We start from the raw sequence: 20598 nt of genomic DNA, 5'->3' as shown, positions 1-20598 counted from the left end.
CTTTCTTTCTTTCTTTCTTTCTTTCTTTCTTTCTTTCTTTCTTTCTTCCTTCCTTCCTTCCTTCCTTCCTTCCTCCTTCCTTCCTTCTTCCCTTCCTTCCTTCTTCCCTCCCTTCCTTCCTTCTTCCCTCCCTTCCTTTCCTTCTCGAATATGTGACAGGCATTAATTGAGGGTGGCACCCATGGCAGATAAGCTGCCAACCAAGGTTTTATTCTCCCTATCACAGAAACGAAAAACAAATCAGTAATGGCAGGTGGATACAGGAGGATGGGCTCAAGCTGGCAGACCACAAAGCTCATTCTTTTTCCATTGGTGGACATTTTTTCTAGAGAGAAAGGATAAATGAACTCACCAAACCATCCTCCTGTGATTGGCTTTCAGTGGGCTCAGAGTGGACCTTGAGAACCTGTACCTGTCCAGCCAGGTTCTCCTCTCATTCTGGACCCTGATTAGTTGGACTAGAAACAGACGGTCTAGTGTGTGCATGTCCACTGGATGACTGGATACCAGTGGGGACAGTGCCAAGGCCATCACACTATTCTGTGTTTCTTTGTTTATTTGTTTGTTTGTTGTGTGTGTGTGTGTGTGTATGTGTGTGTGTGTGTGTGTGTGTGTGTGTGTGTGTGTGTGTATTTAGACATGGTTTCTCTGTGTAGCCCTGGCTGTCCTGGACTTGCTTTGTAAACCAGGCTGGCCTCAAATTCACAGAGATACTCCTGCCTCTGCCTCCTGGTTGCTAGAATTAAAAACATGTGCCACCATGCCCAGCTCCATCACACCATTCTCACTTCATACCAGTTTTAGTGAAGCAGCGCCAGACAGACAGGTTATTTGGCACTCAATGACAGGTTGGGAAAAGGTTTCAGAGAAACCATGCTCATGGCTGTGGACCTGTGTGGCCAACAGGACTTTCCAGTTTCACTCTCTTATGTGTAAGAGAGTGTCTCAATGATTGTCCTATAATTCAAATTAAAGACTGAGGCCTTGGGGATGGTGTAATTGTACATGGCTAGGGAGGTGGAAGCAGAAAATTAATTCAAAATCATTCACAGATACATACCAAGTCCCAGACCAGACTTGGTACATGAAACACTCAAAAAACAAAACAAAACCAAAGGAGACCTTAAATACCTACTTTCAGTTGACTGAACACTAGAATTCATCAGTAAAAACTATTTTAATCTAGAATTTTGGATAATAATAAATAAGTAAGAATGTGTTAGAACTTTACGGTCTTTCATTCAAGTCTACCTAAATGTAATCAACTGTACTGCCTCACAGGAAAATAGCTTCCTTTACTGTTAAGTGACCATTGTGGGTAATTCCATGGCTTTGTGCTTACTTTAGACTTCAAGTATTTTTCTTGGAAGCCTTAGCTTAGAGGCACTCTCAGAAGTACTGAAAAGCTGGTTCTGAATTCTAATCACACCACTGTATTTATTTTCTCTTATAGTGGAGTATCTTCTTCCTTAGGCTTAGCTCATTCTTGAACAACTTGTTATTCATGGATGAACATGATTTTCATTCACTCATTCTACCAACCTCCATTAGTCTAGAAAACATGCCCACAATCCTGGGGCAGAGAAAAGAAGAAGTGAACCACAGGACAGCAGTGGGACAAGAGGAGGACATGCAAGAGAAGCTCCATGGGTTCCCGGCAATTCTTCCTGAAAGCACGGAGCTGGAGCTCACATTCAGGGAATGAGGGCTCGTTCAGTGAGCAGCTTCTAGACAGGGCAGTTGGCACACAACAACAGGACGCAAGTTAACCTGTGTAATTCTATAATCCCAGAGCATCACCTGTGACGGTATAAGCCCTAACCTTGAAGAACATGGCAGAACGCACACTCTGAGCAGCGAGATGGCATCATTAGGCTTTCCTGACACGGGGACACAATATCCAAGGAAAATTGCTTAAAAGGAAGAAAGATTGTCTTGGTTCCTGGTATACATTTATGGCTTGTTGGCTCCACGGCAGTGGGCTTAGAGTGAGGTGCAGAGAATCGTGGTGGCAGGAAATGAGTATAGGAGTGACAAGAGAGGACCACACTAAGAGTCCATCTCTCCTTATTTAGATGGCAGTTGTCAAGAAAATAGATAACAAATGCTGCTAAGGATGTGGGCAAAAGGCAGTCTTTATATTTTTCTGGAAATGTAAATGCTATAGAAGTCAGCACAGAGGCCCAACAGAACAAGATAATTTGAACACAGGGAACTTCTCAGAGACTCATACTCCAACCAAGGACTATTTGTGGAGATGACCTGGAACCCCTGCACAGGTGTAGCCCATGGCAGTTCAGTGTCCAAGTGGGTTACATAGTAATGGGAAGAGGGACTGCCTCTGACATAATCTGATTGGCCTGCTCGTTGATCACCTCCCCCTGAGGGGGGAACAGCCTTACCAGGCCACAGTAGAGGACAATGCAGCCACTTTTGATGAGAACTGATAGACTAAGATCAGAAAGGAGAGGAGAACCTCCCCTATCAGTGGACTTGGGGAGTGGCATGCATGCAAAAAGGGGAAGGAGGGTGGGATCGGGAGGGGAGGAGGGAGGGGCTTACGGGGGGATACAAAATGAATAAAGTGTAATTAATAAAAAATTAAAAAAAAAAAGCTAGAATGCTTCTCCCAGAGCATTACTGCCTCTGGGTATTTAGGCAAAGGACTCCAGTGGAGACATCACAATAGGTCCTTGCATGTCTGTGTTTAATACTGTACTGTTCACAGTTGCTTAGACACAGAATCAGCCCAGGTTCCCATCAGCATCGGAACAGATCCAGAAAATACGGTAGATACACATGGACTTCCTTCAGTCATAAAGAAAAATGAAGTTGTGTCGCTCGTAGGGAGATGGATGGAATGAGTGATTCTTGTTAGGCGAATTGTCAGTCTCAGGAAGGCAAATGTCTTAATGTTGCATACTTTCCTTTGCAGGTTCTAGACTATACACGACCACATGTGTGCGCGCGCACACACACACACACACACACACACACACACGCACACACTCACAAAATCATGTATACATATGTAAGATGAAAGCTGAAGTGAACGTATTTAGGAACAGAGCCAACTAATGATGGGGAGGGAGAAGGGAAGCATAGTGGGGTCCTGGGGAATGTGCTGAGATTACAGTATATGCTCACATGAAACTGGCCTTTGAATTGATTGTAAAACAGCTAAAGGATCCAGTATAATGAAAGCATCTTAAAGTGCCAAAGATCTTCCTTTTAAAAAAAAAAGGCTTTGACACCTTGATTCATTGGTGTTTTGTAGAAAACAAGACCACTATTGACCAGTGAAAACAAAGATGCCTAAAAATTTTCCATTTTCTTTATTATTGTTGTTGTTGCTGTTATTCATCTTTCAGCCTGATAGCAGCCCTTCTCCTTCTCCTAATCTCAGTCCATCCTTACAGTCCCTCCCCCATTCTTCCATCCCCTTATCCTCAGAGAAGAGAAGGACCCCACGTGGGTATCAACCCGTCCTGGTACATCAATTTGCAGTAGGACTTGGCACACCTTCTCGAACTGAGGCCAGACAAGGCAGCCCAGCTATGTGAAAGGGACCTAAAGGTAGGCAACAGTGTCAGAGACAGCCCCTGTTGTAATTGTTAGGGAGCCACAGGAAGATCAAGCGGAAGCTCTGATCCATGTGTGTAGGGAATCTAGGTCCAGCCTATGCATGTTCTCTGGTTGGTGGCTCAGTCTCTGTGAACCCCAACAGACCCAGGTTAGTTTACTCTGCAGGTGTAGTTTACTCTTGTGGAGTCCTTGACCCCTCTGGTTCCCTCAATCCTTCCCCAATGCTCTTCCATAAGACTCCCCTAACTTTGCCTATTATTTGCCTGTGGGTCTCTGCATCTGTTTCCATCAGCTGTGAATGAAGCCTCTCAGAGGACAGTCACGCGAGGCTCCTGTCTGTAAGCACAGCAGAGCATCGTTAATAGTGTCAGGTTGGCTCTCTCCCATGGGTGGCTCTCAGGTTGCTCTAGCCATTGGTTGGCCGGTCCCTCAATTTTTGATTTATCTTTATCGCTACACTACTTGTAGTCAGGGGAAATTCTGGGCTGAAGGTTTTGTGGGTGGGTTGGTGCCCCCACTTCTACTGGAAGTCCCACCTGGTAACAGGAGGTGGTGGCTTCGGGTTTCCTATCCTCCCCTGCTAAGAGTCTCAGCTAGGGTCACCCCATAGACTACCTGAGGCCTCTCTGTCCTAGAGATGTCTCCTCACTGATTTCCGTTCTCTCTCTCTCTCTCTCTCTCTCTCTCTTTCTCAGGCTTCTCCCTCCCCACTCCTGATTCCCATACCTGTTTTCCTCACTTTCTGTCTCTCATCCAGTTCCCTCCCTCCATCTACTTCAGCTGTCTATTTTATTTCCCCCTCTGAGTGAGATTCAACATCCTCCCTTGGACCCTCCTTATTACTTGGCGTCTCTGGGTCTGTGGAGTGTAACCTGGTTATGCTGTGCTTTATGGCTAATATCTATTTATGTTACCTATAAGTGAGCACATATCATGTGTGTCATTCCATGTCTGACTTACCTCACTCAGGATATTTTCTAGTTCCATTTGTTTGTCTGCTACTTTCATGATGTCTTTGTTTTCAATAGCTGAGTAGTAGTCCATTGTGTAAATGTACCACATTTTTTTTTATCCACTCTTTGGTTGAGGGACATCTAGGTTGTTTCCAGTGTCTAGCTATTATGAATAAAGCTGCTACATGATATGTAGCTGAGCAAGTGCCCTTGTGGTATGGGGGAGCATCTTTTAGGTATATGCCCAAGAGGGGTATAGCTGGGTCTTAAGGTAGAACTATTCCCAATTTTCTAAGAAACCACCAAATTGGTTTCCACATTGGTTATACAAGCTTTCACTCCCACTAGCAATGGCAGAGTGTTCCCCTTTCTCCACATCCTCGCTAGCATGTGTTGTCCCTTGTATTTTTGATCTTGGCCATTTTGATGGGTGTAAGATGGAATCCCAGAATTGTTTTGATTTGCATTTCCCTGATGACTAAGGACATTGAACATTTCTTTAAGTGCTTCTCAGCCATTAGAAATTACTCTATGGAGAATCCTATGTTTAGCTCTTTATCCCATTTTTAAATCAGATTATTTTATTTTCTGGTGCTTAATTTCTTGAGTTCTTGATATATTTTTGATATTGGCTCTTTGTCAGATGTGGGGTTGGTCAATATCTTTTCTCATTCTGTAGGCTGCCTTTTTGTCCTATTAGTGTCCTTTGTCTTACAGAAAGACACTTTTGGGCAACCTGCTTCTAGGTTACTTAGCAATCTATGTCATCACCTGTCACCCACAAGGGGACCAGGAAGAGCCCCACTAATTTCAGCACCAGTGTAATACTATATTTTAAAATGCTACACACAGCAGTTCTGGTATGAAGAGATTTATTGTAAGAAGGTGAGGAGAGGGAAAGAAAGAGAGAGAGGGAGGGAAAGGAGAGCAGAAGAGAGAAAAGAAGAAAAGAGGAAGGGGTGGGTGAGGCACCCCAGGGGATTAAAGTCAGACAGAGGAAGAGAAACAGAGGCAAAGAGGAAGAAGTAAGAGATCAGGGTCTTTTTATCCCAGGTCCTGGCAGGCAACAGGTGATGATGTCACAGGTTGCTAAGCAACCTAGAGGCAAGCTGCCTATATGATAAGAGGAGGTCCTACTTATTAATTGTTAATCTTAGTGCCTGGGCTGTTGGTGTTTTGTTCAGGAAGTTGTCTCCTGTACCAATATGTTCAAGGCTCTTCCTCATTTTCTCTTCTGTTAGATTTAGTGTATCCAGTTCTATGTTGAAGTCTTTGATCCACTTGGACTTGAGTTTTGTCCAGGATGATAGATATGGATCTATTTGTATTCTTCTACATGCAGACATCCAGTTAGACCAGCACCATTTGACCATTTGTTAAAGATGCATTCTTTTTTTTCACTGGATGGTTTTGGCTTATGGAAAAAAAAAAAAAACAAAAAACGATGATAGGTAAAAATAAAATCTACAATAAAATAACTTCTGGAGGTATCACTATCCCTGATTTCAAGCTGTACTACAAAGCAATATAATACAAATCGCATGGAATTGGCATGAAAACAGACAGGTAAATCAATGGAATTGAATCAAAGACCCAAAAATAAACCCACACACCTATGGACACCCGATTTTTGACAAAGAAGCCAAAACACATTTTCTTTAGCTTGGAGTCTCTTTATTCTTACATTTTTTTCTTACCCATATTTTGAGTACATTGTAGGAGAAGGAAACCTAATGTATTTATTCCATAAGATTCTTGAAGGCCGATTCTGTCTGTTACTCTTCAAGCCATGGTTTTGCTATATGGAGAACAGTGAGTTGTTTGACAGCATCCCAGACTATTGTTTTTGTATTTCAAGAGCTGAAGACCAAAGTGGGAGAGAGGGTCGCTTAGCTTAGGCCAAGGTTGGGTCAGAAGCAGGTTTGTAGCTCCTCTATCCTAATCTTTATCCTTCCTTTCCTCATTCCTAAGTGCACAGCACGCTGTTGTTGCTTCTGTGCAGTTTCATCAGCTTTCCCTTTTCTTTTCAGTTTTTATCTATCTATCTATCTATCTATCTATCTATCTATCTATCTATCTATCTATCTATCTATCTATTTTCGAGCTTCCAAGAACCAAGAACAGTCCCAACTCATTTCATTTCAATTCAGTACTTATAGTGCATCTAATCTGTTTCCAGGTCTAGGAATCCAAGGAGTCATTGTGTTGCCTGGAGCTCAGAAAGCAAAGCCCAGCCAGGCCCCACACATCTCATGTGCGCAGAGCCCGTCCTGATGGGCTTTACAGGGGTGTGAGAAAATAGTGTGTCCCGAGCTAGTCCCAGCCTGGGTGGACTCAGGAAAGCTAAAAGAGCCAGGGTGAGAGAGAAAGCAAGAAAATACCACTAGAGGAGAGAGAGGTAGAGAGAGACACACACACAGAGAGGGTGAAGAAGAATAGAGGGAAGAAAGGAGGGAAGTGGAGAGAGAGAGAGAGAGAGAGAGAGAGAGAGAGAACCACGTGGTTGTAGACTCCTGCTGTAGGCCACCCAGACCTGCCCTTTATCCAGGAAGCAGACATCCCCGGTCTGCAGATTTATAGGCGATGGGCAGCCTTGGACCTGTGCCATGTCTTAAGGCTGTCGATTGTCCTGGGAGCAGCTGACACTCTGCCTTTGAGAATAGAGTGCCTCATCCAGATGCCCTGGTTCCTGCCTGGAGTCCAGAGGGCATAGGCAAGCCCTTTATTCTGTGTTCTCTCCATCACAGGCTTTCAATCCTGGACAGCACCAGGCCTTTCTCCAGAGCCGTGTGATCTTATATGTTTTTCTACCTCTTTTAATTTGCCTGGAGCCAGGCTTTCATCTCCACTCTCAAGCAAGAGGCACCTACTGAAATATTCAGCAGTAGAAATTGTGCTCTGGGTCCTTCCTTCTATTGCCCAGTTCAATGTCATTAGAATATGGGTGAGGCAAGGGTTTATATAGTTTAAAACAAGAGAGCGGAATCCACTGGGAACACCACCAGGATGAAGATGAGTGGCAGTAAAACCTTTGAAACCTAGGCAAGTAAGCACTCAGAGTGGACTTTTGCAAACACAGTTTCACTATTCCTTGACTCATTTCTGCTTGGTGCTAACCATTGGGCCCTAGAGGACTATGGCCAAGTCATCTCCCTGTCCCAGGCAGCAGCTGAAGAGGAAGCTATGGAATCCTTCAGAATCAGGTAAATGTGGTCCCAAGCCTAGATCCAAAGGAGATTGAAATATAGCACAAAGTGGAGAAGAAGAGAAGAGGAAAAAAGAGAAGAGAAGAGAAGAGAAGAGAAGAGAAGAGAAGAGAAGAGAAGAGAAGAGAAGAGAAGAGAAGAGAAGAGAAGAGAAGAGAAGAGTGCATCTCCAGGAAGCAAAGTTTCTGCGTTGGGTCTTCAAGGCTTTTCTGAGTTTTCTGTTGAGGTGACTAGGGGAGGTTTGAGGTGGTTGCAGAAGGGAGACAAGGGACCTCCAGGCAGACTCCACAGGTAGCAGAAGCAGGGGTACACTGAGAAATGGAGCTGTGCTTGTGCTGATGGGACCTCATCAGATGCTGGCTCCAGGGGTGTCATTAGGAGTGAGGAGAGATAGTGAAGGAGAAATCCAAAGGCCAATATGGAGACCGTCTTTGACTGTCATGTTCCCAAGGGAGAAGAGAGCCACAGATGAAGACATGTTAGGAGGCAGTGAGCTTGGAATACCAGGGTTAGGGTGGGGAGGTAGCTAAGAAAGGTACAAGTCAACCAGGGGTAGGAGATGGAGGGATAGATAGCACATGCCAGAAGCCTGATCTCAGGGACACAATGCATCGAGCAAGCACTGCCTCTTCCAAGTGAGAGATGAGATGGCTCTTTCACCAAAGGTAAGGTGACTGAATCAGAGAAGAGTCCAGGCTTCCGTCTGCACCAATCCTCAAATGGCATCTCTGGTTTAGATTGGACTGGTCGGAGCCAGACTAGCTTTCCAAATCCCCAGTTCTCAAAAGGGGATGTGTGACGGGGTCAGCTCTGACCACAGTGAAGAGTCTGGGGCCTACCAGAGGGGACCATCTTTTTCTGTTGTCACAGTGAATGCCCAGGTAGCAAAGCCCCAATTGCGCTCAACAGTGGCTGTTTGTGGTGTGTATTTTGTTAGATGTCTCATCCCTAACATGACTGTCCAGTGCCCTGTGGCCAGTGAGGCCTACAAGTTGCTTTTTGTTTGTGCTGAAGTCCTGTGCTCAAAGCATGTGTCTGACTTTCACGTCGTCTTCCATACCACAAGTCTCCCCAATGGCTTACAATAGGAGGGTGCTACCAGAGTACCGCAAGCAAAGCATGGAACCTAGGCATGCAAAGCTAAGCATATGCCCTGGTTATGTGCCTATGCTGTGTGTGCACATATTTTTGTCTGTTCATCTGTCCTCGACACCTGCATAAGAGCTGGGATTGTGGAGGAAAGGGAGACCACTAGCTGCTGGAGACAGGATTGGCTTCTGTGACTGTCATGAATTCAAAAAGCCCGTTGACCCAGTTTCCTCACCTATAAAATGAGAATAATTACATTTATGAATAAAACAGTGGGATGAATGGGAATGAATGAGCAGGAGGAAGCGATTTTAACAACAAACCACACACACACAAGACCCCCAAACAAACAAACAAATTTACATTTGCAGAGAGCTTGGGCCTCCTCGCTCTCCCTGAAGCCATACTGTGTCCCTAGGAGCTGGCAGATTAAAAATGTCTATGTACGCTCCCACAACGCAAGCAGAAGTGGCTGCTTGCAGGAGAGGGAAAGGGTGACAGCCAGCTCCTGTAGCTTTGCTATCAGCCCATTCCCCATCAGACAGTACACAATGCAGGGTGGCTGCTTCAAGGTGGTGGCTGAATTCTAGCATTTTCCCAAGAGTTGTACTCCTTACTATGACTGTACCAATCTTACCTACTTTTCTCCCAAGAGGGAAGTTACAGCTTTTCTAGAAAAGGCCTGGGCCCTGATACACTTGGGACTCCCCACACACTTATTTCTAATCTGCAGTATTTGCCCTGTTGCCATCTGGGTCACCTATATCAAAGTAACAAATTCAGTGGGTTGAAAGGACAGAGTTCTTAGCTGGTTTCTGGGAGCTTTGGAGCATGGGTGTGGTTGGCCTGGGCCCTCTACTCCAGCCTAGTAGGTAGGAGTCCAGGGAAGTCTCTTTCTTCAGACTTACACAATGTAGCCCAGGCAGTGGCTTGCATCTAACTGGCGAACTCTGCTAGACCTTATGGGTTTTGCTCACCCTGGGTAGCAATCTTGGGATTCTGGCCTCCTCTCTTTTCATTCCTACAGGTTCTCTAAATGTACAATCCATTTGTCCTCTTCTGTTAGCTCAGGGGTCTAAATTCATCTATGCAGGGATATGATTTGGCCTGTGTTTTGGCAGAGAAGTTTAACTGGAAAGGGAGAACGGGCCAGTCTGGGAAAAGGAGGCGATTAGTGTGTCACATTTAGATTGAAGGTCTTGCCTTTCTGCTGTCTGAGAAAGTGGGGAAAGGACTCCTCACTTTCCGCATGCTCATGTTAGCGGCAAGGACTCTGCATTTGTAACGCCCTCCCCCGCCACACACACACACTCCTTCCTCAGGATACAGTAGATGCACTGAGTCCAAGGCAACAGCATCAGGAACTCTGGTATCCTATGCTAACAGTCTGTCACAGAAGCTCCACCTGTCCCCTTAATGCATTGTGGTGCTTGCTTCCCAGGCTGAAGCTTAAAACAGGGCTGGGGAAGGGGGGAGTGGGTGAGGGTGTCTCTCGTACTAGCTTAACTCCAGGCGCAATGAGAAACTGGTTTCAAGGGGATGAAAGCGAGGGTGAGGGTAATAAAGCAGGACCTAACACATCCTGCTCTGACCTCCACACCAGGCGTGCACACTTGCATAAGTATCAAACACACAACAACACTTAAAAAAGAAAAAGGAAAGAAAGAAAGGTGTTTGCCAAAATTACTGTTAGTGTCTAACTACAGGATTGGAACGAGGCTCTAGCTCTTTAGAGACTCATGTGTTATGGCACAGCTGATAAATGTAGGCATCGATCTTCTGCTTCCAATGGGCGTCTGGCTACTCTCTCTTTTTCTTTACTTCATTCCCTTAATATTGATGCAACCCGGACCAAAAGGTCCGCCTCTGCTTCGATCCCCATAAAAAGCCCCGTGGAATTCACATTAGCACGTCCATAAAAGTCAGGGAGGCTCTGCGAACGACGCAGAGTTTAAATCCGGGACTGGAAACCCTAATCACGATTTAATATAACTAAGTATGCACATACTTTATGGTCAATCATCCAGACCATTTACAGGGTCCCTCGGCTTTGAAATGACTGTATCTCCGAAGGAGCCGCCGATGAGCCTTGCCTGACATGACATATATTGAAATAGACTGTGGAGCAATCACTTAGGGATGAAAATCGTGCTACAGCGGCAGTGAACCAAAGCTAAGAGGCAAATTATTCAATTACAGTAAATTTACAGTAGCTTAATATTTGATAAAAGTGGTTCTCCCCTCATCAGACCATCTTACTGAAAACGTTTGAGCAGCCAAATAGCTCCGGAAGCTCTCAAGATGTTTTAAGCACTTATTAAGAAAATTCATCTCTCTTGATCTTACGTGAGCATTGACTTAGAATATATATATTTTTGAAAAAATACGTATGTAATTGCCAGGTACTTTCCATATGCATCTGAGGCCTTGACATTAACCTGTGGGTTTTTCTTTTAAAGCCAGCAGGGGCCCATGCGGGTGGGCCTACAGAGACACCAATAGAAGTAAAAAAGGGCTTGAAGTGGAGACTGAAACTCTGGCTCTGTGTGCATGCGTCTGTAAGTGTCTATGTGTATGTGCATTCGGGGGGGGGGTATGTCTGTATGTGTGTGTGTAGGAGGGATATGTGTGTGTGTGTGTGTGAGTGTGCTCACCGATGTGGGCATGTGTAGAGACCAGAGGTTACTATCAGATGTCTTCCTCTATTGCTCCCCCTTATTACTCTGTGAGAAAGTCTCTCATTGAACCTGGGACTCAGCAACGCAGCTAGACCGGCCTGGCCAGCATTTCCTTGCTCCCTGTGTGCCGCAGCTCAGGAGTTGTAAATGCTGTTGTGCTAGATTTTGCACGCTGTGTGTGTGGCGGGGGGGGGGGGGGTGTCCCAATTCAGGTTTCTGAGCTTGCATATTGACAACTGAACTATCTTCCTGGTCCCTGCTGATTACATTTTAAAACTCAGTTCAACCCGAGATATTCCCTTTCCTTCTTTGTCATTAGTTTGGTGTCTAAGTGTGTGTGCACATGTGCTTGAAGGTGTGAACGGAAGCCAAAGATTGGTATCAGGTGTCTTCCTCAGTTGTCCTCCATCTTTTATTTTATTTTTAATTATTTTTTAATTTTTATATTAATTACAGTTCATTCACTTTGTATTCCAACTGTAGCCTCCTCCCTCATTCCCTCCCACCCTTCCTCTCTCATCTCCTCCTATACCCCTCTCCAAGTCCACTGATGGGGGTTCCTCCTCCCCTTCCATCTGACCCTAGCCTATCAGGTCTCATCAGGACTGGTTGCATCGTCTTCCTCTGTGGCCTGGTAAGGCTGCTCCCCCCTCAGGGGAAGGTGATCAAAGAGCAGCCACTGAGTTCATGTCAGAGACAGTTCCTGTTCCCCTTACTAGGGAACCCACTTGTAGACTGAGTTGCCATAGGCTACATCTGAGCAGGGGTTCTAGGTTATCTCCATGAATGGCTCTTGGTTGGTCTCAGAAAAGACCCCTGTGCCCAGATTTTGGTTCATTGTTCTCCTTGTGGAGCTCCTGTCCCCTCCAGTTCTTACTATCTCCCCCTTCTTTCATAAGATTCTCTGCACTCTGCCCAAAGTTTGGCTATGAGTCTCAGCATCTGCTTTGATACACTGTTGGGTAAAGTCTTACAGAGTCCCTCTGTGGTAGGCTCCTGTCCTGTTTCCTGTTTTCTCCTTCTTCCAATATCCATCCCGTTTGTCTTCCCAAGTAATGATAGGACCCTGGGTAAGATGATCCATCTTTTATTTTTAAGACAGATTTTCACACTGAACCCAGAGCTTTTCTGGCCAGCTTTTCTGGCTGGCCGGTGAGCAGCAGGAATCTCCGTCTCTGCCTCCCCCATTGGGGTTGCAGGTGAATACCCCTGTGTCTTTTTAATTTTCCTTTTGATAAGCCCGGGGGAGGTGGATGCCTCCTTTTATGACCTGTATCGGCTTTGTGACTCACAGGAGGATCAGACACATTATAATGGTGGTGTCTCTGATGTGACCCTGGCTTGCAGGACCACAGAACACAACAGACACGGCCTTTAGTTCCCTAGATTTCTAGGTGGAAGGTGTGGGCTGAGATGCTGCACCTATCTGAGGAGATTTCAGTGACCTGTGATATGAAGCGTCCTGGCTGCTAGACTGGGGTGCTCTGAAGGAAGCTGACTGTGACTACCGTCACCTTGGACTGGGAAATTTAAACACACACACATTGCTTTCCAGCTTGCCCTGGAGTTTAGACCTTGTAGAGAATTATTCTCTCTTGACCAAACCCCTTCCTGTCATGAGACTTCAGCAGAAAATGTTGATGTCCCCAACTTCCAAGGATAGAAACAGACTTCTTAATCCAGGCCTAGTTAGGTTTCCCCTATTGCTCAGGCACTTGTCGTCAAATATAAAAGAGGCAAAGAGAGGGGGTGGAAGTGCTAATTAGGCCCTGTCACAATCCAGCCACTGTGATGAGAAGTCCTAGTATGCAAATCAGATTAAACCCATCCTAAGCTTTCCAGGCCTGCCAGGGCAGGAGTGGGAGGGGGCAGGGCTGACAACCTCCTCTGGAAGTAAAAAGTTAAGAGCTGGCCTGGTCACCCTGGTGTTCATCTGCTCTGCAGTGTCTCCCAAGCTCCAGGGCTGACAGACAAGCAGGCAGAGAGGAGCTGTGAGCAACCAGTATATGTTAAATGCGCCACATTCTGAGGAATGATGTTGCAGCTGTATTCAGAGTTAAAGTGAGCTAATAGCTTTAAACACACACACACACACACACACACACACACACACACACACACACACCATTCAGCTCAGTAAAAATGTCACGGTATTAACTACCAAATATGGAGAATTATGAACGTAAGTGGCCCTTCTATAATAAAGCTCATTATTAATAAGCCTATTAGCTCAGCACTCGCTGAGACTGACAGCAACTTCTTCCCACAGCAGCTGTTTGCTCTCTTTTACATCCAAGACCCCTTTCTGACATCTCAATGTATATTAAAAGGCAGAGAGGGGGGTTGGGGTGGCAGGGAGGCAGGATGGGAGCAAGGAAGTAAGAGTGCATTCAAAGGGAAAGAGCAAGGGGGGTTACCCTGTGTGGGGCATGCATTAGAACACAAAGAGTGAACACCACTGAGTGTTTATCACGAGCAGACAAGTTTCATGGAGAATGTTAACCAAGTACCAGAAGACATGGGACACTGGGTAAGAATAAATTCAGATCAGCGACTTTAAAACACTATGTAGCTGTTTCCCAAATGCACCTTGAAGCACACTTTCACTAAATATTGTTATATATCTAAAATTTAAATATGATTTAATTTGCTGGATATACAGTAAATTCAGCCATTTATTTGTAACAAGGAAGGTGTCCTGGGTGGCTTTTTTTTTTCTTTCTTTCTTTTTTTTTTTTTTTGTCAACTTGGAACAAACCTAGACATATCTGAAAAGAGGGACTCTTAACCGACAAAATATCTCCATGAGATCAGCCTGTGGGCCACCCTGGAGGCTGTTTTCTTGACTGATGATTGATGTGCGAGGGCCCTGGTCACTTGGGGCAGTACCACTCTGGGCAAGTGGTCATGGGGTGCTTAAGAAGGCAAGCTGAGCAAGCCATAGGGAGCAAGCCAGAGCAGTGTTCTTTCATGGCCTCTGCTTCAGTTCTTGCCCTGACTTCCATAGTGATGAACGGTGGCTGGAAGTATAAGATGAAACAGACCCTTTGTTCCCCAAGTTGCTTTCGTTCATAGTCTTTATCAAAGGAATAGAAACCTGGCTAAGACAAAACTGCACGCTGGTAAGCAGCATTAACTGTCAACTTGGCAGGATCTAGAATCGCTAGGGAGGGAAGGTGACCTTTTGGCTATGACTGTGGGGGCATTATCTTGATAACATTAATTGATGTGGGAAGATCCATTTTAATTGTGGATGGGACCATTCTCTGGGCAGGGAGACCCTGAGTTGTTTAAAGTGGAGAAAGTGAAATGAATATGCTTTTGTTGCTCTCTGCTTTTTTGTTGTGGTTGCCGTGCAGCCAGCAGTTTTAAGCTCCGGCTGCCTTGACTTCCCTGCCATACTATAACTTTGAAATATGGGCCAAGACAAACTCTCTCTTAAGTTACATTTCTCAGCATAGTTTATCCCATCATCAGAATAGAAAAGCCAAGAGTAAGACTTAATGGGACCAAGTGTAGGATCAGACCCTCCACTGGATCCAGTCTTCAAATTAAGCACAGCTTAATGCAAAGCTATGTTCTCATCATTTTACCAAGAGACATCCTACAAGTGTGTTCCTTGTGATGCACACAGCTCAGTCTGAGCCTTATTCCATCCTGAACGACTGTCAGCATCACTCCTATAAAAAATTGTCGCGGGGTGGAGACCTTCTAAGGGATAGATATTGCAGTCTAAAGACTGAAAAACATACTAGAGATACCCTGGGATTTCTAGATGTAAAAATAATGTTGTGTTTTCAGCCTTAAAAATATTATAAAAAGTCCCAAGGGAATTAATTGCTAAGTGAAAAAAAAGATGAAAAATTTAATAACTAGAAATCCACAGAGGACAGCTTAATATCACACAGAAAATGATATGTAAGGTTGGCCATCAAGTCTCAGCTCAGGATCAAATGTTGGAGAGCAAATGACTTCCGTTTACTTATGAGTGAGAACCCCATACCCGGTGGGTACCAAGTGTCCTGACAGCCTAATCTTGGCTGCAAGATTCCTCATTGCTCTTCCTTTCTCCATCTGTAAAATGGCCTAACTTAAACCATGAAACAGCTATGAATGTGTAAGTAGTTAGTGCACTTGTACCTGGAAAGAAGTGCTACACAGGCACTTACCTCAATTATAGCCGCAGCAAGCACATAAAACAGCTGGACGTGGTGGCCTGCCCCTGTAGTCCTGGCTCTGGGAAGCAAAAGCTGAAGAAAGAAAAAAAAAGACACTAACCATCAACCTCTTTCCTGTGCAGGCTACTCACATGCTTGTATGCCTTCATCTGTACATGAAATTATGCACAATTGTAAAAGCATGCTGCACACACATGCCCTTGCATACATGCATATATACATAGGTATTTGCACATATAGATTTCATTCTAAAAAATAAATCCAAGCATACACTAACTGTCCACTGACTCTTAGCTCTCATTATTGTTTGTGGGGAGTTAGGGAAACCACACAACTATTACACGTGACATTGCCATACCATACGACGGGGGATCATTTCAGAGCACAGGGCTGTTGATGAAGCAGTGGTGAGAATCTCTGGACAGGCAGGTGTGTCCAGTCCACGGTTCACAGCTGCATGGAATGGAGACTAACTGAATGAGGCCAACCAAAATCGTAAACCTTCATGTTTGCATTTCACTTTTGAGATTATATACAATATAATTACATCATCTCTCTTCCCTTTTCTCCCTTCGATCCTTCCTATACACAAACCCATGCTCTCCTTCAAATTCGTGGCTTGTTTTTTCACTAATTGTTATCGCATGCACGTATGTTTAAGTATATACTTATAAATAAATATATATGTATATATATACAAAACCTTCTCAGTCTGCATACTGTTGGTTGTATGTATGTTTTCAGGGCTGATCATTTGGCACTGGATAACCAATTAGTGAGACCGTCTCTTCTGCTCTTTTGTTAGTTGTTTGCAGATCTTTGTGAAAGGTTTAAGCCTTGTGGAATTTTTTCCCATCTACTTTGGCATGTCTATTGTTGTTATGCTTGTTCAGCTCATGTTTGGATGGTCATGTTGCTGAAACTTTATCGGTAAAGATTCTCATATCAGTAGGTGACAAAGTCTCATGGCAAACTCCATGGTCCTCTGGCTCTGAAATCTTTCCACTCCCTCATCCTTAAAACATTATAGTAGTTTGTGTAATATCTATCACATAGTTCTCAAGTATACATGACAATGTTCTCTGTGGCATTATAAAGTCCTGGACAAACCATCAGTGGAGATTTGAGAAGCCTTCATAACCATGGGTGGCCTTCCTTGCCCCAGTAGGTTGAAGGAATAGATATTCCAGATTTAAAAGCCAGCAAGAATATATAGATTTGTTGAGCAGTTACTTGGCCAAATATAGATAAGTAATCAGGCTATATGTGGCAGCTTCTTGCTGCTGGTCACTCTCTTGACTAGAATGGCAGATGATCTGAGCAGCCAGTGCCCAGTGAGATGGGAAGGGACATGAAGGATAGATGGGGAAGGAGCTAGGTTAGGGTAGTCTCAAGCCCTTATAACCTGCTGACTTTGTTCCAGTATGATTTGAGACTGCCAGTTAACTGACAGAGTGATTGAAGAATTGCATAGCAAGCTAAGTCATGAGAGCTGATTATAATGAAATGACATAAAATGATTTCTATGAAGCAGAATTTACACACGCATGCACACACACACATACACAGAGGTGAGCATGCACATACAATTGGGAAGTAGGTGAGCATTGAAGACAGATGTTTTGACCTAGATGTTTTTCGGTAATAGGCTGTTGTTGCTGTTGTTTTCTAATTCTTCTTAAGCTTTCTGACAAAATGTTTGTGGTTTTTATGGCTCAAAGGAAAAGAGTTCCAATATTTTGTCTTGCTCCTAAAACAACCATGGTCCCATGCCACATGCTTGATCCCTAGGGCACAGGACATGTCTATTTTCTTCCGTTAAAATATATGCTTTGGCTTTTTTGTCACCAATAGGATCTGCAAACATGAGGACTTCCAGTGTAATAAATTTAAGACCTTGGGCTCACTCAATTATTAATCATTTTTTTATTGTTTGCTCAGCAAACCAGGACCCCTTCCATTGATTTTACCATATTTCTGTCCATTCAATTATTTGCTTCTCTGTGTCCATTCATTCAGCCACTAATACCTCCATTTCTCCATCCATTTATTCAACCACCCATCTATCCACCTATCTGTTCATCTATTAACTTACTCACCAGCCCACCCATCCAACTATTCATCTACTCATCCATCCAATTTTCCACACATCTTATCAGTCCTACCATTCATAAATCAATCTATTCATCATCCATCAATTTATTTTTATCCATCTTCCCTTAGATTCATATATATATATATATATATATATATATATATATATTCACCAACTCATTTATCCATCCATCCATCCATCGAACCATCCATCCATCCATCTTTTGATCCATCTTCCCATTCACCCATTCTCCCAGACATCCATTTCATCTCATTCCATCAGTGCTTACTCAGAATCCTTTATGTGAAATCATTCTTTGGATGAACCACATTTTAATTCTCACGGGGCTTGCACAGCTCACTAAAGAAACAAGCCAATAGACAGCTGTAATATAAAATCTGAAGAAGTTATGATCATGAAGATGCTTTCAAAGTCTACAAACAGAGCAAAACCAGGAGTACTGACCTCCACACTGAGGAGAAGACTTGAGTCCCCTCATGGAATAGCTTGGCTTCCTCACACATTGTAGAGCGCCACTAGCAAATGATGCATGTGTGTCTTATTTGGTAATAACCATTCCTGCTTTGCAGTTATTTTCAGAGACCCAATGCCTTTACTTCATAAAGCTGCTGCTAAGAATCATCACCAAGTAGAGTCTTATGAAAAAGAGATCCTCTCCCAGGCCCCTCTTGCTCTTCCATTTGTACAAACACCTCTCTTTCCTCAGGGATGCCACTCAGCAGTGAGGAGCCTTTCAAACTGTCAGGGTGATGCTCTGAATCACTTAGAGGAAAAGGAGGTTGAGGAAATAAACTGTGGAGAGATGGGCACCCTTTAGCTGGTGCAAGCACACGTGATTTACCATCCGGATCAGTGTACGCCAACTTCAGTGAGAAGGCAGGTTTTCTAGCTGGTTGTTGAAAACTCTGTTCCATGACTATTAACCTCAGACTTGGGACTGAAGAAAAAACAAAACAAAACACAGAATAGCTTCATAGGAAAAACAGAGATAGCTATCAAGAATCTAAATAGAATTTCCTTTCTATTCAGTTATTTTATTTTAATTTCTGATTAATTAATTGATCAGAAGTAATCAGCTCCTGGACATGTGGCAGTACCCAAGTAGTTTTGCTTTTGGAAACAGTATATATGTCCCAGCTCTGTGCTCTTTCAAACAACTGAATAAGAGCTTTGGGGATCTTTCTCTGCCTCACACTCTTTCTCTCCCTCTCATTCCCTGTATCTTGGAAAGCACCTCAGGTTTGCTGGGCTAGTAAGCAAACCTTCTGTGCCTTGAGGGCATCTCCATTAGGTGTTTGAACAACAGCGTCTTACCTCAATAAAGCTTTCCCATCTCAAATTTAGCACCAATTTTAAGAAATTAAGGGTGCAAAACATTGTTTCACAGAGTCGCTGGAGTATCCAGCTGGTATGTTCATCACTGTATAACAAATCCATCTGAAATGCATGGCCATGTAGTCAAAATGGTAACAACAACCACCACAACAATGAAAGAATGGTGGTGCTATGTCTAGCATGAGACAGTAGTTGGGAGGTAGAAAGATCAGGAGTTCAAGGCCAACCACAGTTTTATAGGGAGTTCAAAGCTAACCTGGACAACATACGATCCTGTTTTAATGAAACAAAACGGGGAGGGGGATGCAGAAAATGTAATAGAAGACTTGTGTAACATTCCCCGAGTTTAAATCAGGCTTGGTGGTGGATACACATAATCTTTGCAGTTGTGAGTTGAAGGCCAAAGAGGATCCTTGATGTCTTTTCACAGTCAATTGAAGACTTGACAACAGGGGTCCCCAGGTGGATGGTCTGCTCATAAAAATGACTTGAAGTTTATATCTGTGCCATTTTGCTCTGCCTCTCTTTGCTCTACTATGGGAGTCATTTTCCCAAAATACAGGGTTAGAAGGAGAGCCAGAGGGTGATGGCTTGGAGACCAGCACTCAGCCAGTGTTGGAAGGTAGGGATCATTGATAGACACCAAGCTTCTTCACCCAGCACCAGGATGAATCTGGGAACTGTTATTCTGATTGCAGTATTCTCTGGAGCTTAAAGCTGCAGCTGGCCATGGTAGATGTGGGCTCCACACTATTTTTTACTGTCTCTACATTTTTTTCCTACTTCACCTAGGGGTCATTGGCTCAGGGAACTTCAAGCAATCAATCTTTGTTTTGAGTCTGAGGTCGGGTGCATGTGCACACACACACTACATTTGCCCTTTTCTGTATAGAAAAAAAGAGATGGATAATATAACAGCGAGTGAAGACCACTGGATCCTCTTGTCTGGAAAACGCACCGGGTCTAACAAGTGGCTCTCTTCAGAACTCTAGCATATGAAGAGGTTTCTTCCTGTTTGCAGTTCACAGCGAAGTTCCTGGAGCTGAAAGCAAACTGGGAAGCCTGTGGTTCCAAATGACCTCTGTTTAGGATTGTATATCTGAATCACTCATAAAACGAGGCCTTAAAATTACATCTTCCCTTCTGCACAACAGCTACGTTTTGATTGATGAAGCAGCACCCATTGTATGGAGAGGGGCCACAACTTGTGACTGGTCACCTGTGCTCAAGTGCACGTAGTTAATGCTGTGACTCTTCAGCTGGACCCCATTCAGAGTCCACCCCTTCATAGTAAAGCTAAGCCCAAAATTATCCAGCCCTGTATGAGGCCCTTAATTCTTGCCTGTGCATAAAAAGACAAGAAGCGACAGAAAGATCAGCACTGCCTGGGATGTAAGCTTGTACTTAACCTTGAATCTTCTTGGCTCTTGATTTAAAGCCTTTCAATCCCCCTTCAAG

The sequence above is a fragment of the Psammomys obesus genome, unplaced genomic scaffold (genome assembly GCF_907164565.1).
Source record: "Psammomys obesus unplaced genomic scaffold, mPsaObe1.curated_primary_1811, whole genome shotgun sequence".
Lineage (NCBI taxonomy): Eukaryota > Metazoa > Chordata > Mammalia > Rodentia > Muridae > Psammomys > Psammomys obesus.
Note: the sequence above shows the minus strand (reverse complement) of the source record.